The 27351-nt window shown below is 38.3% G+C and overlaps 1 protein-coding gene across 8 annotated transcripts in view; it reads right to left on the bottom strand.

Annotated features, from left to right (window-relative positions):
- The window catches only part of LCP1 (lymphocyte cytosolic protein 1), a 105542-nt gene that overhangs the window by 54840 nt on the left and 23351 nt on the right, over nt 1-27351 (bottom strand). Inside the window, exon 1 of one of the 8 annotated variants that reach the window (XM_072610588.1) lies at nt 12797-12888. The exons of 5 other annotated variants lie outside the window; for them this stretch is intronic. The gene's annotated coding sequence lies outside the window, so the exon portion shown is untranslated. Of the gene's footprint in view, nt 1-2043; nt 2167-8933; nt 9030-12796; nt 12889-27351 lie in introns of those variants that run through there. 2 more of the 8 variants (XM_072610584.1, XM_072610581.1) reach the window with 2 other exon arrangements.

The following is a 27351-nucleotide window of genomic DNA, read 5'->3' as shown; positions in this document are numbered from 1 at the left end:
CTTGGCCCCTCAGCTTCTTTCAAGACTACTACACACAAATACCCAGCCTCTTCTAGTGTCTTCCTTCTGAGATTTCCTCCCATTTACATTTATAAATCTCAGATGTAGTTATTTTCATGTTATTTCCCCCTTTAGAATATAAGTTCCTTGAGGGCAAGAATTTTTATTTTTAATTTCTTAGTATGGCTAGCATTTAGCATAGCACTTGGCCCATTGGAAACATTTTAAAAATGCTTTTTGACTGACTGAATGGAAAGAGCATGCCAAGAGTCAGATGAGCTAAACAAAAGATACAGGGTGATGAGGAAGAGGGAACTTCTGAGTGGCTGATTTAAGGGCAGAGAACAGGGGAATCTTGTCCTTTAGACTAAGGATGAGAGTTGAAAGGTGTATGTGAAGGAAAACCAATGACTAGAAACCTCCAAGTGGGCAGAAGACCAGAGAGTATATGTACAGAAAGCAGTCCAGAAGGGTCAGTAGAGCTGAATTGGATGGAAATACGAATGTGATTCCAAAATAGGTTTAAGAACATCAGTACTTTGTTGGTCAGACAAATTAACTTTTGATACATTAATTAAGGTGGGGAGCAATAAACTCTAAGGTCTCCTTCGAGTTTCACATTTGTATGGTTCTATAAATCATTGACATTAGTGAGCCTAATTACTCCTTTACATACTAGTAAACGTCATACTCATGAACATTTTTCCTATGAAATATGACAAAGCACATTACGTTTTCCTGAAGTTATCATTTGCTGGGATTTCTTACAGCCAATACTTTCCAGACTTTCTTCTACCTTTGCCAATAATATCCAAACAAGTTCTTGGAGACTTGAAAAGCAGTCTGATAGTCATATTCTAGAACATTCTGAGAATTTCTCTGGATACTCTTTTTGTACTAGGTTGCATGTCTTTAGAGCTAGTTCTATTTAAATTCAGTTCCCTAGTCTTTCCAACAAGCTTATTGGCTTAATGAAAATCAACTTAAAATCAAGGTGTGTGTGTGTGTGTGTGTGTGTGTGTGTGTGTGCCCCTCTAAGAGTTTGGCAGGCAAAAAATCACTTTGGGGAAACATGATTCTTCAACTGATGAAAATGAATTTGAGCATTAACAAATGGATCTCTTTTTAACACTAACTGCATGTTTATTGTCTGTCAAATTCTTAAGATAATGATTGAATGAAGCTTCTTACTATGGTAGTCTGAAATCCATGAATTCTATGTGTCTGGCCAATTATTCATTGGCACCTTCAAAGAAGTATCCTTTGTAGCTCAGAGCTTTTCCCCCTAATTTAATCTGACTTTTCATGTACGTGTGGTACAGAATGGCTTAGAACTCAAGGAGACAGCAGTAAAATTAAGGAACACGCACTGTTCTTACTTCTAAAGGAAATTAATCAGAAAAAGATACTTCTGACTATACATAGGTATCAAATGTATCCATTAATAATTTTGGTTTAAACCAAATGCCTCAAATAACCACAATCACAGTAAGTCACATGATTCAAGATGTTCACATGTGAAAAAGTTAATTTCTTGGAAAAAGTCAGAACTATAGAAGTTAATATTAAACCATCCCGTTAGTCCAATATGTACCACAATCTTAACAATCAATACGCATTTATCTTTAAAACATTCTAGCATCAATAAAGCCCAGTCAATAGTCTCTGTAAGGGAATTACATGTAGATACAAGTCAGTTAGAAAGAAAAGATTTTTCTAAAAAAATCCATTTCAGTCTTGCTCTACACAATTCAAATTGTGCCCCCCACCCAACTACCCTCTTCCAAAACCATTTGCACCAACATTGACACCCTCCTGAGCCGTTACATGTTTACCACAAATTTCCTGTGGTTAAACTGCTGTTCTGCTTGCTGAGGACACTCACTGTTCTTAGCAATGACAGGTGCCATCTTTATTATCTTACCATCATGCCAGCCAACCCACCCAGTCAAGCAAAACGCCCTTAGAAAAAGAGTGAATTCATTGGCACCAGCATCACAGACATTAAGGAAAGAAAGAATGACTTAAAGAACGAAAAATTACCTTGTGTAAACAAAAGCTGTAGACAGTAGTGCTGGTGTTTGATTACAACCCTTTCTTTCTGATCTGGAGAACTACTCTGTCTGTCAACCTCCTGTATGTGGTCTAAAGACAGGAAGTGAGTTGGGTGACAAATCACCCAGAAAAGAAATAGATTTTGTCTTTATAAGGACATTTTACTTACGTTTTTTTCTCATATCACCCTCCCCTACCATAATCACCTGACAGGGCAGGTCACACTGAAATGTAGAAGTCTCTTACCACTTCCTCTTCATAAGTATTTTCTCTCTCTCTTTCCCTCTCATTCCTCTTCTAAAGATTGCTTCTAGATACTTGTGCCTTTCTTGATAGGAAAACCCCTTTTCCCTATTTTTCCTACTCTGTAGCTCTCGTTCTAACCATAGCTTCTGGGGGCATTGGTGACTTAGTGCTTACAACAAAGACAATCAGATCCTTAGATTTTTAGTAAAACACCCAAACCAATCACTTGAAACTAGCTGACAGGGATTACTTGGAGCCAGTGTGGCCTCAACAGCCCCTCCCTCCCAGACCTGGAGCCATCCACTGACTCTGACTATGACTTAAGCCTGAACAGGACACCGTAAGGGGAAGGTTAGTTACTGTTGTAAACAGGCTTCTACCTAAGCCGGAGGCTTTATTTACTCATTTCTTTTATTTATAGTGCTACCACTGCCCTCCTCTCTAAGGAGCTCATTTAACCCAAACAAGACTTCAATTATTTAGAAGTTTCCTATAAAATAGATTAGCATTAGGTAGCCAAGACAGCTATCACAGCTAAATTGGTAGCTACATTCCTTCACAGGGATCAAAAACAAACAGAAGAAAAAAAAAACCAAAAACCAAATTTTTTTTTTTTGCAAAATCACAATTAAGGAAAAATACATGTGTCTCATGCATAAAGCTTCAGGAGTCTCTCTTGGAAGCAGAAAAGTAATGTTCTCTGTCTACATATGCATGTGATGATCACCTGCAATGCATGAAATTTCATATGAATGAAGCTCATATTCTATGAGTTTACATTTATATAAAATTAGATAAATTTAGATACTTTTGATTCACTGCAATGAAAACCCAAACAAAAAAGCAGCGGCACTCCATCTAGTCAAATGAAGAATTGTTGGTTCACAGATAAGAACCATTCCAGAAGGGACTTGGTGTGGGGGTGACTTTTTCTCCCTGTCTGCTTGAGAAGGCTGAGTGTTGTATTACATGACTACGTTTTCTTCAGTATCCATGTATTCCCAGAAGTACCTTACATTGGGTAGGCATTTCAGAAGGCAAACATCATCTTTAAACTACTAGAGAGTCAGTGCTTTATACAGTAGGGAGATTCTGTTGAATTTCACAGAATTAGAGAAATGGAGAGTTGGAAGGAACCAAAGCCTAATCCAACCTGGAAGGACTACCCACTATAACATACCTGGCAAATGACTATCCAGGTCTATGCAAGACCTCAAAAAGGGAGACCCCAGCAACTGTCAAAGAAACCCATTCCACTTTGGGAGAGCTCTAATTGTTAGGAAGTTTCATCTCACAATTTGCTTTTCTGTACCTTTCACACTCTGCTCCCACTTGTGCACTTTGGGGTCAAATAGAACAGGTATAATTCTGCACCTCTCTGTGTGCCTCCCCGCCCCAGCCACGACAGCCCTTCCAATAATTGAAAACAATTATCATGTTGCCCCTGAACCTTCTCTTTTTCAGGATAAACATTCCCAGTTCTTTCAACCAATCCTGATATAACATGGACTCAAGGTCCTTCGGCTCCTTTGGATATTCTCTATCTTATCAATGTCCTCCTTAAACTTTTGGTGCCCAGAACTGAACACAATAGTCCACATGAGGTCTGACAAGGACAAAGTATAGTGGGACTATTGATCACTCTCAACCTCTTCCAAAAGAAAGAATGAACAACAGTGGGACTATCTCCTCCTTATTCCTGGAAGCTATGCTCCTCTATTAGCCTTTTTGTCTACACTCTTATGTTGAACTTGTAGTCCACTCAAACCATCAGCTCTTTTTCAGGCAGCTAGGTAGCATAATGTTTTGGACTAGAAAATCTGAGTTCAAATCCTGCCTCAGACACTTACTAGCTATGCAGCACTGGGTAATTCATTTAACCTCTTTGAGCTTCAATTTCCTCATCTGTAAAGTGGGGATGATAATATCACCTTATAGGCTTGTTTGGGGATTAAATGAGATATTTGTAATGTGCTTTGCAAATCCTAAAGTTCTATATAAAGGCTATTATCATTATCTTTATTTCTCCCACCTTCTACTTAGGAAGTTGATTTTTTTTTTGTAATCAAGTATAAGATTTTATAATAAGTGTCTTATTAGATGCAGTCCATTGACCTATCCAGGATTCCAAACCTGGAGTTCATGTACATATTCTAAAATATTTTGATAACTATATTTCAGTATAGTTGACTTCCTTTGTAGTCCTATTAATTAACTTTATTTTGTGCATTTAAAAATACTATTCTGAAAAGAGGTCCATTGGCCATACCAGACCAAAGTCCAGGACACAAAAAAAGGTTACAAATTCTGTTAAGATACTTCTGCATTGTGACTGTATCCACATGTGAACTATCTATCCCAGTTGTGTGTCATCTGCAAATAAGATGAGCATGCCTTCTATACCTTATCCACATCATTGGTAATCATGTTAAACAGTACAAGCCTGAGCCCAAATTCCTGGGGTAGTTTACTGGAGACCTCCTGCCATCTTGACATTAAAGCATTAACAACAACTTTGTGAATCCAGCCAGCCAGCTACTTCTGAACCATCAAACTGTCTATTCCATATCTCTCTAATCACTTTCATGAGAACACTACAAGATACCTTCCAGAAAGCTTTGCTAAAAATAGAGGTAGACTACATCCACAGCATTCCACTTATTTATTAATTTAGCAGTCCTCCCAAAAATGGAATTGAGGTCAATCTGGCATGACCCATTCTCGATGAAGTCATGCTAGCTCTTTGTAATCAGCACTTCCCTTTCTAGATGTTTACTAACCATGTCTTTAACAATAGATTCTAGAATATTCCCCAAATCAAAGTCACACTCACTGGCCTATAGCTGGCAGGCTCTATTCTCTTCCCTCTTTTTTTTTTTCTTTCAAGTAAGAAAATGATTCTCCAGGCTTCTTGTACCTCTCCTGTTTCTATGATCTTTCAAATACCACTGATCAATTCCCCCAATCATATATATAAATTCCTCCACAACCCAACATTGTACTTCATCTGGGACAGGTAACCTGAATTTATCAAGAACAGCTTAGTGTTCCCTTACTATCTCCTTGCTTATCTTGGGTATCAACTCCCTATTACTCATTTGTCGACAAATTGTTGAATTTGTTAAACTGAACTCCTGCATCACACCTACCTCACTAAACAAACTACATAGTACAAGAGGACTTATTCAGCATATTCAAAGATAACTGGATTGATTTTTTTGCTTTTGGTTTTTTTAAAAAAATTCTGAACTTAACAAACATCAAATAAAATGACCTTTCCCATAGACAAAATCAAATAGATAAAGAAGCTTGTAAATTAATATTTAGTGTATGCCATAAATTATTAACTAGGAAACTCTAGAAGTAATGTACTAAAGGGTGGCCTACTGACCTAAAGAGTTAGTGCTTTGGGGTTATTGTGGATCTGAGCATATATCCCTAAATAGCCTTAGTCTGATTCTGTACTTTTGTATATTCAATAACGAACAAGGGTCCACTATAGCTTCTTGTAAAGAGAAAGACGTAATATTTCCTACTATCACAGCAGCATTCTGCATCTACTGGTGTAACCTATGAGCCTATAAAACATGCAAAAATATAGAAAATACAAAGATTTTAGCAATCGATATGCATTTATTAAGTGATTAGTATAGTCCAGGCACTGTGCTAGACACTTGTAAAACAAAGAAAGGCAAAGCACAATCCCCCCCTTTCAAGGAGCTCAGGGTCTAATGAGGGGAATTAACAAATACGTACAAACAAAAATACATAGGATAAACTGGAGAAAATCAGCAGAGGAAAGTCACTAATATTAAAGGGGGAGGTGTTTCATAGAAAATGGCATTTTAGCTAGTTCTTGAAAGAAGCCAGGGAAGCTAGCAAGCAGAGATGAGGAGGGAGAGAAGTTAGCATTACTCCCTGTCAGTCTTTCTCACCAGCAACACCTTTAGAACTCACTACACCAGAGCTTGTTAAGTAGATAGAGCTTTGCGTGAGGAGTCTGGAAGATCTAAATTCAAATTTGACCTCAGACACTTATTAGCTATGTGACCTAGCAAGTCATTTAGCCTCTGTTTGCCCTGATCCCCTGGAGAAAGAAATTATTCTGGAATCTCTGCCAACAAAAGCCCATGGACAGTATGGTCCATGGGGTGACAGAGTCAGACGTGACTGAACAGCACTGAAAATGGAGGCTTCCTTCTCTATTCCTGCTGCTCGACAGAATGGCCACCAGAATATATTATGAACTGCCAAAGACTTGACTTGCAAATTCAAGCTCATTTCAAGGAAGCTAGAACTTGTAGGGCATTGTACAAACCACTTAACTCCTCAGCTTTGATTATTTCTGTTTGCATTTAGTCCTTTTAGAACTAAATGACTTTAAAAAGCTCCTTTCCAGCTCTACTAAATCTATAATCCTATGATGTCTTTGGTGCTGTCTGGCAATACTTTTTGTTTAGATTAACATGCTATAGTGGACAGAGATCTGGCATCAATCGGGGAAACCTGGGCTACCTAGGCAGACCATAATCTCTCAGGCCCTACACAATTCTCTGAGACTCTAAACTACAGAGAAAGTGTTAGCATGCTTTGGTAGAGGAAATTTCTCCATCTGGGGGCTCCCTATATCTCTGAAATCACAGATCCAGATCCAATCCCCATCTTGACTCCCTAGAACAGTGGTAGTCCCCCTAGAAAGACTCCAAGGAATGTGTGATGACTTCATAAACAGTGAGAAGATGGGTCCTATCATGAGTATCATTTCCAACATGATCACACCTATCCTTTTTCCATCATGGTTCAACATTCCTCCACCCCATTCCCCACTCAGTGCCATACCAATTCATCTTCCCCTTTCTCCATGGACCGGCCTCCCAGAGAAGTTATAACCTAACCACACTTAGGCTCCCACCACACCAACAATGGCACAAGTGCCATTGGGAGATCTGCGCCATCCCCAAACATCTACTACCACCCCTTCCTTTTATTCTGGATGAGACTGAGTTACACAGGAAAACAGCATGGATAGGCTACGATCTGCTTTGCTTCTCCAAATCTCCAAGTCACTTCCATCAAGGGCACCTCCATCCTTCATCACTCAGGTTCACAACTTCAGTATTATCTTCAGCTCCTCACAACTTAGCTCACCTATCCCTCACAACTCAGCTCACCTATCCCAGCAGTTGCCACATTTGGTCATTTCTACTTCTATGATGCCTCTCTCACATCTGATACCTTCCCTCCAGTTACCAAGCCACCACCCCACAGCAGGCCTTCATCCCATCTCACTGGACTATTATAGTGGTGTCACAACTCTCTCTGTTCCCTGCTCTCTCCACAGTCTCTCCCCACTCCAGTCCAACCTCCAAACACCTGCCAAAATGATGATCCTCAAGCACAGGAAACCATGCTGCCTCCCAACCCCCATGCATTAAACTCCGGTTATTCCTTAAGTGACTCAAGGACCAAATATCAACTTCTCTGCCTTGCATTGAAAGCCCCTCATGACAGGAGCTCAAACTGTCTTTCTGGATGGTTACACATTAGTCCCTTTCCTGTACTCTGTAGTCCAGCCAAACACACCCACCTTCTTGCTGTTCCTCACCCTTGTGCTAAAACAACTAAACTATCCAAACATAAATAGGAAATTAAGAAACTGTAACATCAATTATACTGAACTATATAAGGAAAGAGGAATGCATTTATATGGAAAACTTTCTGCTGAATTGAAATCTAAGATAATTAGCTTTGGCTTGTTTTTGCATCATGAATATGACAAATACCTGAGGTCACTATTAAACCCCTTATTTGGTTATTTTTCAATAAAAATTATCTATAAAAAGAGTTATAATAAAGAAATTGTCCTCCTTGGCTAGTCACATCAATTGAGTTACCTGAATAATTAATTACTAACAAACAGCCATAACTTATAGGTCCGTCCCATCCCCCAGGATATATGAATTTTTTAAAATGAAGCATATTTAAAAACACAGCCCTCCCTGAAAGTTGTTAATAATAATTTGCTGAGAACAAAGATATTTTTATATTATTAATAAATAAAATGAAAATATTATTTATTTTACCATCTTTTCTATTTTATATATGTTTTATGATGTACGCAATACATTAATACAGTAGTATATTTATATAATGTATAAATCAATATAATATATTGGGAGTACATGATTGAACATTTTTAGTAATCAGGGTGATCAGTCAAAAAAGTTTGGATAACCCCACCCTGGAACCCTCTCTAGAGGCTGTTCTAAACCTCTTCACTGTCTTTAACCTCTTAGTAACAGGGTGGGGTACCTGCAGCCTTGAGGCTACATGTGACCCTCTAGGTCCTCAAGTGTGGCCCTTTGACTGAATCCAAACTTCACAGTAGACTCGAGGGCACAGGTTCTCCACCCCGTCCTAGTTCCAGCTCAACCTCACCATTGGCAGAGACTGAGAAGAACAAGGTTATCAGGCTTAAGCTTTGTTGTCTAAGCTTTCCTTTCTGCCCTCAAAATGTTTACTCTCTCAGCCTGCTTTCCAGTCCCAGAAGAACAGATATGTCCCTCTTCTTTTCCAAGGCTTAACTTTGGAAACCTTTGACCATCAACCTGTGCTTTCAGTTCTATACCTACCCAGTCTTTCAGGCACCTTCTTCTTTTGATGATTCCTTCACTTTCCCACAATGTTAGCAACTTTCTCACTTTCTCCCTTTGCCTTTCTAGTGGATCCATTTCTATGTATATCCCCCAATTCTCCTATTAATTTATAAAAAAAAAAAGAACTTCCATTAAACATTATTGCTTCTATCACTCAATTTCTTTTTCCTTTCAAGGACATACTCCACTTTTCAAATGAGTAACTTGTCCTGCTTACATTTACTTACCACCCACAAAGCCTTCCGCTACCTGCCTTGTAATGCTCTTTCACTACTCAAATAGAAACTGTGCTTGAAGGCCACTACTGATTATTGACCTCATAAAACTTTATATACTGCTGCTAGTGTCAAGAATTTGGTGACTTTTTTTTTTTATCTCAGACATCAGATATCCTATCTCTTCTCTACTTTTCGCCCCCTGAGCCTAAAGACTTAGTCCAGGGCAGCTAGGTGGCACACTGAACAGAGGGCCAGGCCTGGTATCAGGAAGACTCATCTTCCCAAGTTCAAATCTAGCCTCAGACACTTCCTAGTCGTGGGACCCTGGGCAAGTCACTTCACCATGTTTGCCTCAGTGTTCTCAACTGTAGAATGAGCTGGACAAGGAAAGAGCAAACCATTCTTGTATCTTTCCCAAGAAAACTCCGAATGGGGTCACAAAGAGTGAAGCATGACTGAAAAGAACTGACTGAAAAGACAGCCTATCTGCATTTCCACCATTCACTTTTTTACTTACACTCTTTTATTTCTCTCTTCTATAATAAAGCACTTCTTTACATTAATATGTGTTTAACTGAATTTATACTTTCTAAGGGTTTTTCTTCTAACGGCTCTGGGCAAATGGGAAGGTATGCAAATCAAGTTATAAAACTTCTTAAAACCTAATAATAATATGGAACCCAACTCGGTGGTGTAGCATAAAGAGCACTGGACCTGTAGTCAAGAAGATTTTGAGTTCAAATTTAGCCTCCAATAATTGCTATCTGTGTAAGTCTGGAGAATTCATTCAGCCTCTATCTGCCTCAGTTTCCTCACATGTAAAATGGGGAGGATCATAGCACCTACCCCCAGAGTTGTGAGGATAAAAAGACATAATATTTGTAAAGTATTTTGCAAACCTTAAATGGCCATACAAGTGCTATTTTAAAAAATTATTCATGGGCATATGAATGTCATAAAGCCTCTTCTTTTTTACCTCGGGTTCTTTGACTGACTCATACTTCCTGTACTTGATCATCAGTTTTCTTGTGAGGGAACCCTAACTACAAAAAAAGAAAAGTTTTTAATAAACACTGACTTCTTATCCTAAAAGTAAGGAACCTAAAGTCTAGACATAGATTTGTTTGATTGTTGCAGCTTAGAAGGAACACAGCTGTCCTTCCTATTCTGTGCTTACAACCCTGTTGTCCTCTTTATGTAAGACATGAAACCAGGCTCTTAAACCCAAGGTAGAAGAGTCTGTACTGTAGCTGCTTCCTACTGTGGATTCTCAGGTATTGCTAGAATCTGATTCCTGGCCCCAGGATGTCTTTCCTTCCCTCCTGCAGCCACACTTCCATTCTTGGGTCCTTTCTCAGGTGCCCTGACTAATAGAGGTGCTACCTTCCCTTGCTCCTCAAAGATTTCTCCTTTGGCCTTCAGGCTAGCCTATACTGGTTGGTTGGCTGTTGTCTTTCGTTCTTGAAGGGGACCAAAATGACATCACTATGTTAAAGTTTCAGTGTGTCCAAGTGTGGCTGATCAGACCAATATCAGCTTGGAACTCTCTACCACAAGTCGGGACAAATAGTCCCTGTGAACATTTGGGGTAGATACTCCAAATTTGCACATCCTGCGTTTCCTTTGAGCTGTTTTCAATTCTGCTTTGCTCAGAGCATAGCACCTTCTCTGATGTGGGCACGCCATGATAACCTGTGCTAATATTCAAAATGTCTACTTTATCTTCTTCAAAGTTAGTTTTTCCCAAGCCCTCAGGATATCCTACCCTTTCCCCCTGATCGCTGTCTCTTTTTTCCAGTTGAATTTGTTGTAATTATATTCACTAACCTGTTACTGCAGCTGGCTCTACTCTTAAAGTTAGTTAACATTTATATATTATCTCATTTGATCCTCCCAACAATCTTGAGAGGTAGGTGATATTATTATCTTGATTTTACCAATGAAGAAACCGAGACTGACAGTAGTGAAATGACTTGCCCAGGGTCACAGGAGTTCCTTCAAGAGCCTCTAAGGTCCTTTCTATCTCTAAATCTAAGATCCCATAATTTATAAACTCAACCTACTTCCTCAAGTTCTCTTTGATAATTCACTTTGATAACTTCTTCCAGACTGACCCTTGGAGAAATAAATCCTTTGCCACCCATGGACTGTTTCAAAAGTTTTCTACATCTTTATTAATTTTGTGCAGTGGACGGAGCCCTAACTCTGCACTCAGAGAACCTGGGTTCAAATCCTGTTTCTGCTTCTTTAGAATGCATGCAACCATGGGTTAGTCATTTAATTTCCTTAGTTCTCAGTTTCCCCACCTGTAAAATGAGAAGGCTCTGCTAGATGGCTTCTGAGGTTACTTCTAGTTCTGCATCTATGATCCCATGATCCTTCTTTCTATCAGTTTCTGAGGAAGATGTGACTATATCCCTTTTTCCTCCCTATATTCCCCTGTATCCTCTGTAATCACTCTCCCTCTTGTCATCTTCAGTCTCTTCTTATTTACTGGCATCTCCTCACTACCTACAGCCTAACTTTCATGTGTTTCCCTTTTAAAAACAACCCTTCACTTGACTACCATTTTCTCAAGTTACTGTTCCATACTTCTCTTCCATCTCACAGCCAAATTCATAGTCATCTACATTCACTGACTCTTCTTTTTCATCATCCATTCATTTCTCAAACCCTAGCCACATAGCTTCTGACCCCACCATGCCACTAAAATTGTTTTCAAAGAGTTAAGCAATGTTCTCTTCACTTGCACATCTGAAAGCCTTTTTACAGTACTCCTTGGCCCCTTTGCTATCTTTAACACATCATTGATCCCTTCTTTTCTTTCATGGTTCCTCTTTTCTTTTCCTTGGCATTCATGATACTGTACTTTCCTAGTACTCCTCTTACCTACCTACTCCTTATCAAGTCTTCCTTGTTGGATCATTTATCTCCTGTCCCCGAAGCATGAATAGTTCTGCCCATAGCCTTCTTTCCTTCCCTCTTTCCCTTGACCTCATCTGCTCCCAGGACTTCAATGATCTTTACAGAAATGATTTCCAGACCTATACACCCTGTTCTAATCTCTATCCTTAATTATAGGTCTGCATTTCTAATTGTCCCCTAAACATCTCTACTTGCTTATCTTTTAGGCATCCCAAACTGAATATATATAAAATAAAATCCATTATTTTCTCTCTCTTCCCCACAACCCCACAAAACCCTTATAATCCTTCAAATTATCCTACTGTATTAAAAGTCACTACCATTCTTAAAGCCATCCAGATTTATAACCTCACTCATCCCTGACTCTTCCTTCTCTTTCACTTCCCATTTCCAGTCTGTTACCAAGTCTTTTCAAGTCTCCTTCCATATCCATTGCATCAGTCCCCTTCTCTTGTTTCATTCAGATATTACTACCTTAGTTCCTCAGTTTCTCATCATGTCTCACAATATAGCCTCTTCATTGGTCTTCATCCCTCAAGACTTCCCTTCTTCAGACCATCCTCCATACTATACCCTAAGGCCCAGATCTGACAACATTAGTCCCCCTTTATAAAAACCTTTGGTGGCTCTCCATTATCTCTAGGATAAATACAAACTCTTTATCCTAACATTCCCTTTAATCTGGATCCAACTTACCTTTCTAATCTTATTTCAAATTACTCTACATTCTGGCCAAACTGGACAAGTAACTGTTTCCTGGATGCAACATTCCATCTCTGATTTCTATGTATATAAACTGTCCCCCAGGTCTGAAGTTCTTGCCCTTTTTATCTCCACCTTTCAGAATTTTTTTCTCCTTCCTGAAGAGTGTCCTGATTTCCCCAGTTGCTAGTTCTCTCTCATCTAAAAATATATGTACTGAATCTGTGATTTCATTGGTATGGCAACTTCTGGTGAAGTTCAGTGCCATTCTCAAACTTAGGCTTAGAGAGATGCCTGGGACACCTGATGTTTGACTTGTCCAGGATCACATAACTGATATGTTTCAGTGGCAGAACATGAAATAGGGTCTCCTTAAGCTCCTTCCTTGCCCAAAAGTACTTTGTATTCTTAGGACAATAGATTAGAGCTGAAAAGCAGCTAAGAGGTCCTTAAGTCCAACCCCATCATTTTATAGATGAGAAAACGAGAACTAGAGAGATAAAGTGACTTTTCAAGGACATGAAGCTACTATGTAACAAGAGCTGCGATTCAGGTCCTCTGACTCCAAATCCAGCATCCTTTTAAAATATGCTACGTAAATGTGCTGTGTACATTTATGTACTATGTACTTATACTGTACTTTTCTCCCTCAGCTATTTCCACGTTGTATGCTTTTTGTTTGTGTGTCCTTCATCACTCAGCATAGTGCCCTGTACATAGTAGGTACTTACTAAATGTTTGTTTAATTGAATTCTATCAGTATTATAAATGACAAAACTCATAGGAATTATAGCCCACAGTAGAGTAGATATTTTCCACTTATACCTATACTACTGGTATTGCATAGTGGTTCAGCCTTAAAGTCAGGAAGCCCTGAATTCCAGTCCTGCTTCTGGCACATATTTGCAACTGTGAATAAATCATTTAATTTCTTTGTGCCCCCATGAAACTTTCTAAGGCTATTTGCATTGGTGAAGAGACCAACGAAATCACAAGTCTAGTCTCTTCTACCTTCCAATCAATTCTGCAAATCACCTCCTCATTACTCTTTCCAAAACATAGCTAGATCCCCACAATATACATACATACATACATATATACACACATATGCACGTGTGTGTGTATAATGTTGTTCAGTCGTTGTAGTTGTGTCCAACTCTTCATGACCCCATTTGAGATTTTCTTGCCAAGATATTGGAATGGTTTTCCATTTCCTTGTTCAGCTTATTTTACAGATGATGAAACTAAGGCAAACAGGACTAAGTGACTTGCCCAGGGTCACAGAGCATATAAATGTCTGAGGCCAGATATGAACTCAGGAAGATGAGTCTTCCTGACTTCAGGTTTGGCACTCTATCCAGTGAACCACCTAGATGTGGGTAGATAGATAGACAGACAGACAGACAGATGGACAGACACACAGACACACAGATAGATAGGGAGAGAGGGAGCAAGAGAGAGAGAGAGAGAGAGAGAGAGAGAGAGAGAGAGAGAGAGAGAGAGAGAGAGAGATGTATATATGTAGATGTATAAGCTTTTTAAAACAGTTTCAATATTTAGCGATTTCTCTCCTCCCTGAACTCAGGTTACTTGTTTTCCTCACCTATCACATGGTAGTTAATGATCTTGGGACATCTTTTAAGCTGATACCCTTCTTTACAACTCTTTGCACCATGTGGTCTTTCAAACAAAGGTGACTGAAAAGAATGGTAATACTATTAAATGCCAACTGTGTACAAGGTACGGAATAAAGAGTCAGGGAACTTCAGAACTACCTCTGTTTTTCTAAACATAGACTTTGTTACTTAACTATTCTGTTATTTCAATTTCCCTCTGTTTTATTCATTGTCTTTTAACTACTTTATAAGAGCAGGAACCATGACTGAAGCTCCTTTACATTCTCCCATCTCACATAGAGTGCAGTGCTTCAATGAACGAATTGATTGAGTTTTGAAACACTAAAGCATTTCCATTAGCGAAATAAGAATTTAAAATAAAATCAGAAGGTAAAAATCATTTCTAAAATTTCTTAAGGCACACTTCAAAATCACTCACTGCACATAAGTACAATAGGCAGTGAATCTATATATAAAGCTTGAATAATCCTGATGGTACCGAAGATGATTTTATATCCATTTAAACTGATTTTACTTAATCTTTCAAAACCTCTGATCACTCATTAAGCCCCTAATTTGTTGAGCAGCTGTCGATCTTCAATGGTAAAGGGAGTTTCTTCACTGGAAATTACCTACACAAATGAGATAACAGATTCCATTTAAAACAAAACAAAACAAACAAAAACTCACAAGAACCTCACTTTACTCCCTGTTTCTGCCAATGATATGAGTGAGACAAATTAGAGTAGTCTGTTACTGAGGTCATAAATGAAAGGAAACCAACATCTGAGTTTTCATTTAACAAATTAAAATGATACCTACGTGATTTTCCTTATCATCCGGAAGCAGAATGGAGTTAACTGTTAAAGACAGAATGGCTTGAGGACTGGAGAAGGTCCTCATCATTCTACAAGATGGAATCAGCCTTGGCACTCACATTTTATCAGTACTTTCTGTCCCTCTGATTAGACACTGATTAGAGCTGCGCTATTTTTGGACTTCTTTATCATGTTTCTGCCATTCTCTAAGCTCTTTGAGGACAAGAACTGTCTGTTTTTATTTGTATTTGTATCCCTAGTGCTTAGCACAGTGCCTAACGAATAGTAGGTGATTAGTAAATATTTATTTTAGTAAATATTAACTATTAAATCAGGTATGGAATGAAATTAATGTTGCTTTCAGTGCTCTTCTGGAAATGTAATATTGGCTCAAGATTTCTGTTTTAGTTCTGCTTGGACCATTTCCTGAAAGTGCCTGTCACCAAGAGAAAATAATGACATTAATAATAATAGCTAGCGTTTATATAACGCTTTAAGATTTGCAAAGTACTTTGCATACATTATCTCATTTGATCTGCATGACAAGCCTGTGAGATATGTGCAATTATTATTCCCATTTTACAGAGGAGGAAACAGGCTGAGAGCATTTTAAGTGACTTGCCTAATGTCACAGAGCTAGGCACTGAAACAGGATTTGAATTCAGGTCTTTCTCTACTGCAAGCCTCCATACTCTATCTACTATGCTACCTAGCTACTAGCAATACTAAGACAAAAATGAAAACAAGCCTAAAGAAAGCAAAAGTAGTTTTAAAAATTGTGCTGCAGTAAAGCAGCAAATGAAGAAAATCTTGCTATGAAGAAAATCCTGTCACTTGTCCTTCCTGTAAGAAAACTCAAATTGTTTATAACACACTCATTGAGGTTAAGCCTTCACTTTCACTGCTCATCTACAATCTTAAAATAAAAAATGTTCTTTGATCAAGTTACCCATGAAGGGCTTAGACTCGATGATAGCAAAGGCCCTGAAGTCTATGATTCTACCTACCTATATTCTGGAGCAAAAGAATTTTCACTAGTCTTAATTTGGTGAGGCCAGCTCCATTGACTTTATTTTATGCATCCTTATCTATATGTATTAGAAGATGAGGCACTGTACTGTGAAAAGAGTATTGGATTGGGAGCCAGAGGATCTGGATCCAAAACATGGTTTTGCTATCTTTCATCCTTGGGTGTGACCCTGGGTAGGTCACTTTGCTTCTCTGGGTCTCAGTCTCCTGAGTGTCTTGGACTAATGGCATCCAAAGTCCTGTCAAGCTCTAACCCTAAGATTCTTTTTCCTATTGAATGTCTAATGCCTGTGGCATTTGACTAGATGTGAAGAGATCTTAAATAATTGGGAGATAATGGGAAGTTTGGAGAGATATAAAATCAGTGTTTTGAGGGTAAATGATTTGGTGGGAGTGTATAAGATGGGCTGGAAAAAGGGAGAAAACAAAGATGGGGACAAGTTTAAAGGCAAATGTACCTCTCTAGAGAGATGGGACCCCCTCAAGTATGGAACCTCTGCTGTATGGTAAACAGCATAAGTAATTGTATACCCACTTCAAAGAACAGAAAATTGAATTTCAGAGGTTAAGTATGATTTGCCCAGTTTCACATAGCTAACATGTTAGACCCTGGATTCAAACTCTGATTTCTTGCAGTTTCAAGGCCAGTGGTCTTTCTGACTGAAATTTTGAGCCTGAGTGACTGAGGAATGGTGAGAGAAAACATTGTCAGAAACATCCCTGAGGAGAGAAGATTTGCTTCTCAGATAGGTTATATTCCAAAGGGTAACTAACAACCACAGTTTTGTGTGAACCCCACATTAGTCCACTAAGAGGAAGTTTTTGGGTTTTCGAAATTCAGAAAGAAAACAAAGCTTTCCCAGAACTTCCTCAGTGAAATTGTCCAGTAAAGAGGTTAGCATCTATGCAACATTTGTCAAGTTTGCCTGATATACTGTATCTGCAATGTTTAATTTACTGGAAACAAATAGATCATCAAAAGCACTGGGAGTTATCGGAAACATAGGAGATCTCAATTGTTATCATTCTTGTTGCTGTCCAACTAACTCTGATACAAATTAATGTATAAACCTAAACAAAACTCCTATCCTTCTGAGTGCCTGTTACTCTTGATGCAAAATATACATTAAAGTGATGAATATACTTTTTATAAGGAAGAATAGTTTTAAAAAATCCTCCTAGCAATCGTTGTGCAAATTACAGAGATGTTAAGTAATCATTGCTCATTGAGTAACGTAAAAAGGTAAAAATGGAGCAAAGAAAGCAGTTGGAGAAATGGATGTGGTAACACATTGATTAGAATAGGAACCAAATGAGTAGTCAGGAGGATTTCCATACTTGAATGTACTATAGTCCTGACACAGAAAGATTGCCTAAACTTTAAATTTCTTCTATAACAATCAATGTAAACCACATATTCAATTTTCTTAGTCCTGTTCAAAATCCTACTTCCATGCTTCATCATGGAGTGATGCTAATCTCAGATTTTCAAATGCTAAGCCAGTCAAATATTGGCAGGTTCTACCACTGCTTATAAGCTTTGAGCATGGTTCCAGCAATGGAGTAAGTCAGCTTTCTGAGAACAAGAGCAGCAGTGTATGAAAAGCCTCATCATAGTAGGCTGTCACGTGGCAGCAAGTATGAGGGCCATAGAAATCCATGAAACACAGAAAAATACGAAATGACATTATGGCATTATGGCCCCCTTCAATTTGCACAGTGATGGTGACAGAGTGGCAGAAATGGGGATAGGAGGGGCTAAGAATCATAGTTTTTAGGCCATCTATACATTTTCACTTTGCTGTTAGCACTCTCAATGTGAGATCTTGTCAAATGGGCATCCTACGTGACAGTTTTGCCACAATCAAAACCAAAAGATAGAAATTGCAAAATGATAGGATGGCTCCCAAGATCATTTTGGAGAGGTAAATAAAGTGACAGAGTCCACTTTATTATGCACTCAAAGATGACCAGAAGTTTCCACTAAGGTCTCTCTGACTTCCTTCAAATCCCAACTAGAAATCCTACCTTCAATAGAAAGTTTGTTCTGGTCCCCTTTAATTTCAGTGCCTTCTCTCCGTTAATCATTTCATTTACCTTGTTTATATATAATTGTTTGTATGTTGTCTCTCCCACTAAACTGTGAGCTCCTTGAGAGCAAGGACTGTGTTTTATCTTTCTTTTTATCCCCAGCACTTAGCACAGTGTTTGGTACATAGTGGGTGCTTAATAATTTAGATTGACTTTTGTTACTTATTTCTTTGATTTTTCTGAATTTCCATTTTGGTATTCAATTGCTCTGTGTGTGTGTGTGTGTGTGTGTGTGTGTGTGTGTTTCTAGCTTTTCTTTTTAGTTGAACACATAATTCATTGGTTGTTCTTTCATTTGTCGATCAAATTATTAAGAGATATAAATTTTCTCCTGACAACTTTCACTGCATCCCAAGAATTGTTTTCTCATGATCATCATTTTCTTTGATGAAATTATAATTTCTATGATTTGTTCTTTGATCAAGCAATTGTTTAGGATTAAACTTCAATCTCCAATTAATTTCTAATTCTTTTTTCAATGACCCTTACTGAATATAGCTTTATTGTATTATAGTGAGCAAAGGATGTGTTTAATACTTTTGCTTCTCTATATTTGCTTTTTTTAGCTTTTTATCCCCAAAAACATGATCAAAGTTTTTAAAGATACCATACATTGCTAAGAAATACATATGTCCCTTTCAGTCCCCATCTAGTAATTGTCAGAAATCTATCATATCTAAGTTTTCTAAAATTCTGTTCAGGTCTTTAACCTATTTGTTGGTTATTATTTTTGTTAGCTTTGCCAAGGGTTGGAAGGAAGTACACCCGAGGTCCCAACTATTGTAGTTTTATTGTTTTTCATTATAACACATTTGACTTTTATGCATTTAGATATTCCAACCTACATATGTTGAATATTGATGCTATTATTGTTTTGGGTGCCTTTTAGTATTATGTCATTTCTTTGCTTATAACTCTTAATCAAGTCTATTTTTGCTGTTGTCTTGCCTGAGATCATGATTACTGCCCTTGCTATTTAAATTCAGTTGAAGTATAGTAGATTTAGCTACAGTCCCTCATTTTAGCTTTCTGTCAAACTTAATTTTAAGAATGTTTCTTGTAAACACTAGATTTGTTGGATTCTGCTTTCTAATCCATTTGATTATGTTCTTCCATTTTGGGGGTGAATTCATTCCATTGACATTCATAGTTATGATCATTTTGTATTTTCCTCCATCCTAATCTTTTATATTTTTCCTCACTTTGCTCTGCCCTTTTTACAAAGAAGGGTGTGGTGAGATAGAAGTATTCTCTGCACTAATGATATGTGCTGGATGCAATGTTTTCATTCCTCTGCCCATCTTCTCTTTCCCTCACCTAGATGCCAATCATAGGTTCTTATCCTTTTTTTCTTTCCTTTTAATATGCCCTTCACAATCTATGTCAGAGATTGGAGTTTTACCTTTTTGACTAATCTCCCAGAGTCATCCTTCCTGCTGTTCCTTGTCTTCCTCTCCTACTTCCTATCTCTCTGTTGAGTTGAAATTATGTTTACACCAAAATTAGTGTGTTAGTACACATGTGTTTCATTACTGGTTCAGATGAAAATGAGGCTCCAGTAATGCCAACTTCTTTTGCATCTTCCTTCAAGTTAGTATAATAATTTTCTTGTGCCCCTTGACTTTGTAAGATGCCTCCCCTTGCTTTCTTTCCTTTTTATTGTATTCTCTTCCTTTCCCCATTCATTCTTCTTTTAAGATCTTCAAACCATAGGAAAACTAATCCTAAGCCCTCTGTCTTATTAACTCCTTCTATGATCCTGATAACATTAGGATTCTGAGAAGACATTTTTTCTCATGTCCCTATATGAATGTAAATAATTCATCCTCAAGCAGTGCCTTCTAATTGCTCAAACATATTTACCTTTTTAGGGCAGCTGATCGTAGTGCTGGACCTGGCATCAAGAAGACTCATCTTCCTGAGTTCAAATCTAGCCTCAGATACTTACTAGTTGTGACTCTGGGCAAGTTACTTAACCCTGTTTGTCTCAGTTTCCTCATCTCTAAAAGGAGCTGGAGAATGAAATGGCAAACCACTCCTATATCTTTGCTAAGAAAACCTCAAATGGGGTGACCAAGAGTCACACACAACTGAAACGGCTGAACAACAATAAATTTTGCTTTTGATTCCTCAAAATTTCTATACAACTTTGGTCATTCTGTTAGGAATACTTGAAAGTCCTCTATTTCATTACAGTTTAATTTTTTTCCCCTCAAAGGTTTATTTTTCCTATGTAAGTGATTGTAAGCACTTATCTTTTACCTTTTGGAATATCATATTCCAAACCCTTTTGGCCTATATCATGGTATGTGTTATGACTATGATTTCTCTTTCCCTATGATTGCTTGGAAGTGTTTTTTTGTTCTTTGTTCTGAAAGCTCTTTACTTTGGGCATGACCTTCCTGAGAGTTTCCAGTTTGCAGTTTCAGGCAATGATTCTTTCTGTTTTCACTTTGCTCTCTGTTTCTAACAGGTGTGGATGCTTTCATTCACAAAAATTCATTCATTTCATTCTTGCAATATAGTATTCAAGCTCTTTTTTGTTCATAGTTTCCAGGAAGTCCAAGGTCCAATGAATTTTAGCTTTTTTTCTCTTTACCCTGTTTTCCAAGTCAATCATTTTTGATATGAAATGCTTTACATTTTCTTCCATTTTTTAGTTTTTTTATTTTGTTTTTCATTATTTCTTGGTGTCTCGTGGAACTACTGGGTACTGTTTTATACATTCTCATTTTCATTGGCTGTTTCTTGGTTAAGGAATTGCTACTAATTTTCCTTCCAAATCTTTCCTCTAGAGCTCTAATTTTTTTTCTCTTTCTTTTCTCAAGAGCTCTCATTTAATTTATATCATTTAAAAAATTCTTGTTCTATTTACTCTGGAAATTCTAGTTGATCTTGTTGCCAAACTATGTATTTGTTTGAGACTGCTTACAGTCGTTATAGAGATGTTATTTTCTTCAGAGTTTATACCTTCGGTTACCTAGATTCATAATCTTTATTATCAGTGGGGGTTTGTTCTTTATTTTTCCAATATTACTTACTGAATAGGGATTTTGTGTCAGGATTAGGCTCTGTGTATTTATAGAAGGAATGTCTGGGCCTTGTCTAGTCCTAATCTATATTATTTGGTGTCCTGTCATTGCCTTCTCTTGCCATTGAGTATTGTGTTCCTTAAGAATTTCAAGGACAGCTCAGGTCAGTAAACTGCAAACTTTCAGTACCTTATGTGGTCTAATCCAAGGCTCCAATCTGAATTCTGTAGGCTCTCAATCTTAGTTTTGATTGGGAAATACAACTAGAGGTTTTTCCTTGGTTAGAGCTCCACTAGAGATCTGTGGGCTCCAGCTCCTCTTAGATACTTGGAAGGCTCTTAAGGTTCAGAGCAACAGAACCGCTGGCCTTTCTCACTTAAACTTTCTCTCCTTGTTACTTAGCTTCTGCCTCCATAGGTTTGGTGCCATGGCCTTCCTCTGAGGTCAGAACAACAAAATATAGACTCATCCCTAGTCCATACACTCTATCCTAACACAGAGCTGTAGTCTCCAGTCCTGCTTCAGGCAGAATAATAATTCTTTAGATTTGTCTCTGCCCAGACCACCCTGCTTAGTACCCAGCAGCAAATGCAGGCTTATATCTGTCTACAGGATAGAAGGCTTCTTCCTGGGCCTTCCTGGTGGGACCCCCTACCTAAAACTCCTAGGCCTCAGGATGTCTCCTAATGTGTGCAGTAAGACTTCACAACCCATATCCAGGATGAGAATTACAAAGCTATTCCTCAATCTTACTTCCTGTCTGTGTAGTTATGAGCATCAGCCCCATCTTCTGGACAGAAGGTTTCAATTTTGACCTACCTAGCTGGACCTCATCCCAAGTGCTACAGGGCTCCAATTTGGGCTGGAAAATTGATTCATTGCGGTTTCTTTTTTTGAGGAGAACACCACTCCATCCAGTGTTCTCCTCACCTCATGTAATTGTTGTAGTAGTTGTCGGAGAGCAATGGGCCCTGATGCTGCCTCTTACTCCTCCATCTTTGCTGGTCTTCCCAATGTTTTATAATAAAATTTTTCACCATCAAGGACAATAGCGTCATCCCATTTGGCCTCTAATATCACACGATCAAAATAATTTATCTTTTGTAAAAAAAATCTCTAGACTATGATTATGATGTTTGGTTAAAAATTCATTCCCTACTGATAGCTGTGAAAGCTATATGATATGTTTCTTTTTTAATTTTTTAATGGTATGATCTTTAATAATCAGTTCACATACCAATTTTTAATTAATTATGGAATTGTGAAAGATATTGATCTAAACACAATTTGTTCTAGATTGTTTTCCAGTTCCTACCAAAAAGAGAGCTCTTTTACAGGTTATTTTATTTTTGAGATTATTGAACACTACATTATTGAGTTCAATTATTTCTGATTCTTCCTTGTCTAGTCTGTTCTATTGATCTAGTTTTCTGGGGTTTTTTTTAACCAGTACCAAATTATTTTGAGGACTGCCACTTTAAAATATAGTTTCAAGTCCTAAAGTGCCAGTCTCCTTTTATTCCTTTGGGATGCTCCGTTCTAATTTTTTTAAAAAAATAAACAAATCTAATTGATAAAATTATGTAGTCAAACAATATATTCAACATCCTGTACCTTTGGTCTCCCACTGTGCGGTATAGTGGAAAGAGCTTGGGAAACATAAGACCTGTATTCAAATGCCACTTTTGGTAAGGACTACCTGTAGGTCCTCAGGCAAGTCACTGAAGTCTCACTGAGTTTTGTTTTCTTCACCTATAAAAATGAGAGCAGTTGGAGTAGGGGTCTTTGAGGCTCCTTCCAGATATAGATCTATGATCCTAGGGACATATGTCTCATCATCAATTCTCTAGGAATAAAATTGGTCATTGCAACTGATTTGAGTTGATTTAAGCCACATATTTTCAAGGGATTGTGCAGGAATTTCACAAGGGCATTATTTGGGATCTCATATGCTATTTATATATTTTCGTTTTCATTGTGGAGGCAGCTGCAGGCACAATGGATAGTGAGCTGGACCTGGAAGACCTGAGTTCAAATGCAACCTCAGACATTTATCTGTGTGACTTACGCAACTTATTTAACCTCTGTTCTCATTTTCCTCAACTGTAAAATAGAGATAATAATATCAGCTACCTTGCAATTTTGCTGTAAGCATCAAATGAGTTATTTGTAAAAATCACTTAGCACAGTGACTAGCCCATAGCAGATACTGTTATCAATGCTTACTGCTTTCCTTTTTCCTCTTTCCATTGATAGACGAAGGGAATGGGGGGACATGGTATTCTCTGAAGTAATTTCCTATAAGTGGGGGAAAGAATCACATGGAAACAAAACTCCCAAATAATAAAAACTCATTGTAATTAGTGCAATATTTTCTCACCAAAAATGTAAGTATTGCGACTGAATTATTTAATACACAAACTGACCCCCAGAAAGCACTGAACAGGAGCATCTGTGTATTGGATGATATTTTGATAAATACAAAAATTGCAAGAACAAAAGAACAGACATTTATTAAGTGCTTATCCTATAGCAGGCACTGTGATAAAAGTTGGGGATGCAAAAGAAGGCAAAAAAGGTCCCCATTCTCAAGGAGTTCACATTCTAATGGGAGAGACTGCTTGAAAATAACTAGGTGTAGGTAAGATACGTACAGAATAGAAGCAAGGCAACCTCAGAGGGGAAGGCACTCACAGCTAGAGGGACCAAGTAGGATCTGAGCTGAATCTTGAAGAAAGCCAAGGAAACTCAGAGACAGAAGTAAGGAAACAGAGCATTTCAGTTTTGGGAGACAGTCAGCACAAAGGCACAGAGAGATGGAATATCTGTGTTGGAGGCTCCGCAAGTAGGCCAGGGTAACTGGATCACACAGCATGTGTGAGAGTAAGAAGGCTGGAAAGGTAGGAGCAAAATTAAGAATAAAAAAATACCATGTTTTTCATTCTTTTTACTTGTTAGCACAATAAAAATCAATTTTTAAAAATCCGTGTTTCCAAAATGTGAACAAAAACCGGCCATATAATGTTATCTAAATCTGTGACATCTAAAAGGTTTTAATGTATCTGCAGGGCTGTGCCCCAGTTTTTCCTCAGGTAAAATGAGACAATTCAGGTCTTCCTCTTTTTTCCTTAATTTCTTTTATTTCCTTTAGTTAAAATGTGATTCTATACCCTTTTCCACATATTTCAACAGGTGCTTACATTTCCCATGAGTCCTAGATTGAAAATCCTAAATAAGGAGTGATCTCATAGTTTAAAATGCTTCCATTTACAAAGCAAAATTCCCCCAGAAATAACACATAATAAGAGAGGAAATTTAAGGCCGCTAGATGCATAATTATAATAAGAGTGGAACAGTAGTTCAGGTCTCCTCTATTCTGAAAACAAACAGACAAAAATCTCTCAGCCCCTTGGAATTTCCATCCCATCTCTCTCATTCTGTTCACTGCCCAACTTCTCAAAAGAATAATCTGCACTTCCTCTCTCCATTGCCTCACCACCTATTAACTATGAAGCCCTTGAAGTCTTGTTTCCACCTTTACTTCCTCTGCCTCTTTATGAAACTACTCATTCAAAGCTCACTAATGACCTTCTGCTGATCAAATCCAAGCTCGTTTTTCCAGTGGTCATATTCCTTGAACTTTTTGCAATACTAGAAAGATGATGGATGGATGGATGGATGGATGGGTGGATGGGCAGATAATTTATTGCTGTTGTTCAGTTGTTCAACTGTGTACAATTCTTCATGATCCCATTTGGTTTTTGCTTTTTTTTTTTGGCAAAGATACTGGAGTGGTTTGCCCTTTCCTTCTCCAGCTCATTTTACAGATGAGGAAACTGAGGCAAACAGGGGTTAAGTAACTTGCTCAGGGTCACACGGTTAGTCAGTGTCTGAGGCTGGATTTGAACTCGTATCTTTCTGACTCCAGTTCTGATATTCTATCCCCTGCACCACCTAACTAAGATAGATAGATAGAAATAGATAGATAAAGAGATGGAAAGAGAGATAGATAGACAAAGATAGAGACAGACAGATAGATGGAAGGAGAGATAGACAGAAGATAAAGACAGATTGAGGGATAGACAGACAGACAGACAGATAGATAAATTAGTCTTAATATAGACCAAGCATTGTACTATTCTCTGTGGATACAAATAAAAGAAAATGTCCTACTTTCAAAGATCCTACATTCTAATATAGTATGACAAACATAAAGGGAGTTTGAAGGGGAGGGAAGCAGGACAACCACACAAGGTATTAGACATGGTTCTCCACCCCAGAATTCTTGATACATATTCCTTTCTTAGTTTCTGCAACACTACAATCTCCTAGTTCTCCTCCTACTTCTCTGACTTCTCCTCTGAGATATAATGTGATCTAACAGAAAGAAGACTGGACTCTGAATCAGAAACATTTGGCTTTGAATTCCACATATGACACTTAGTAGCTGTTTGAGGCAAGTCATTTAACTTCTCCAGCCTCAATTTCTTTATCTGTAAAATGGGGATTATGATACTTGTACCACTTCCCTCACTGGGTTGCTGTGAGGATCAAATAAGATGATGCATTTAAAGCACTTTGTCTTTTTCCTCTTCCTCCTTGCTGACCATTCTTCAACAGAGAAGCCCCTAAGGCTTTGTCCTAAAACCTCTCATCTTCCCTCCTCTTCCTTGGTAAGCTCTTCTACCCCCAAAGCTTCAGTTCCGTAGAAAATTTCCAAATGTATATAATTAATTCAATCCAATTCAACAAACAAGAATTAAGTATCCGTTGTGTGCAACAAACTACGCAGGTGAATGTGGAAATCAAAGCGTTAAAAATGAATGTTAAAGACTGGCGGAGTCAGGATGGCAGAGTAACAGCAAGGACTTTCTAGAGTGCTCCTACCAAGTCTGGCCGAATACCTGTAAAAAATGGCTCTAAACAAATTCTGGAGCTGGAGAAGCCACAGAATGATGGAGTGAAGTGAATCTCCAGACCAAGACAGCCTGGAAGGTCACTGGGAAGTGTCTATAGTGCAGAGCTCAATCCAATGTGGGTCGCATGTGTGAAGAGAGGACCTGAACAGACCTTGGGTAGACTGAATCTCTCATACCTGTGGTGGTTTCTAGACTTCATGACCCCAAAACGCTGAGGATAAATTGGAAGGTCAGTGGGAAAAGCCTATGGGACCAGTGCAGGAGAGTGGAGTGGTCTGGCCCCAGTCCCAGGGTGGCAGAGTGGGGAGGGGGTGGAGGAACCCATGGCAGCCACAGTGGCTGCAATGGCAGCTGCAGCCACTGTTTCTGGAGCTCTAGGCCCATAGACTGTGAGGGGATCAAGCGACCGACAGTACACCCCCCAACCCCCACTGGAAGCAGAGAACTACCTTGACAAACAGCTCAAAAGTCAAGTAAATGGCTAGGGAAATGAGGAAAAACCAGAAAAAGAATCAGATTATAGAGTCTTACTTTGAGGACAAGGAAGATCAAAGCATGCAAACAGAAGAAAACAAAGTCAAAGCTCCTCCATCCAAAGCCTCCAAGAAAAATGTGAATTGGTCTCAGGCCATGGAAGGGTTCAAAAAGGATTTTGAAAATCAAATAAGAGAAGAGCAAAAATTGGGAAGAGAAATGAGAGCGATGCAAGAAAATCATGAAAAACGAGTCAACTGCTTCTTAGAGGAGACCCAAAAAAACACTGAAGAAAATGACACTTTAAAAAATAGACTAACCCAAATGGCAAAGGAAATCCAAAAAGCTAATGGGAGAAGAATGCCCTAAAAAGCAGAAGTGGCCAGATGGAAAAGGAGATCCAAAAGCCCACTGAAGAAAATAATTCCTTAAAAAATAATGCTAAAAATTATTTTTAAATGCAACGAGGAAATTAGATATATAGGCAATGGGGTATAGAAATCTATCTTGCCCTACTGGAAAATAGAAGGTAAGGGGATGGGGGGATAGAAGGGAGAGCAGATTGGAAGA

Source organism: Notamacropus eugenii, chromosome 5 (assembly GCF_028372415.1).
Source record: "Notamacropus eugenii isolate mMacEug1 chromosome 5, mMacEug1.pri_v2, whole genome shotgun sequence".
Lineage (NCBI taxonomy): Eukaryota > Metazoa > Chordata > Mammalia > Diprotodontia > Macropodidae > Notamacropus > Notamacropus eugenii.
This window is presented reverse-complemented; position numbering and strand designations above follow the sequence as displayed.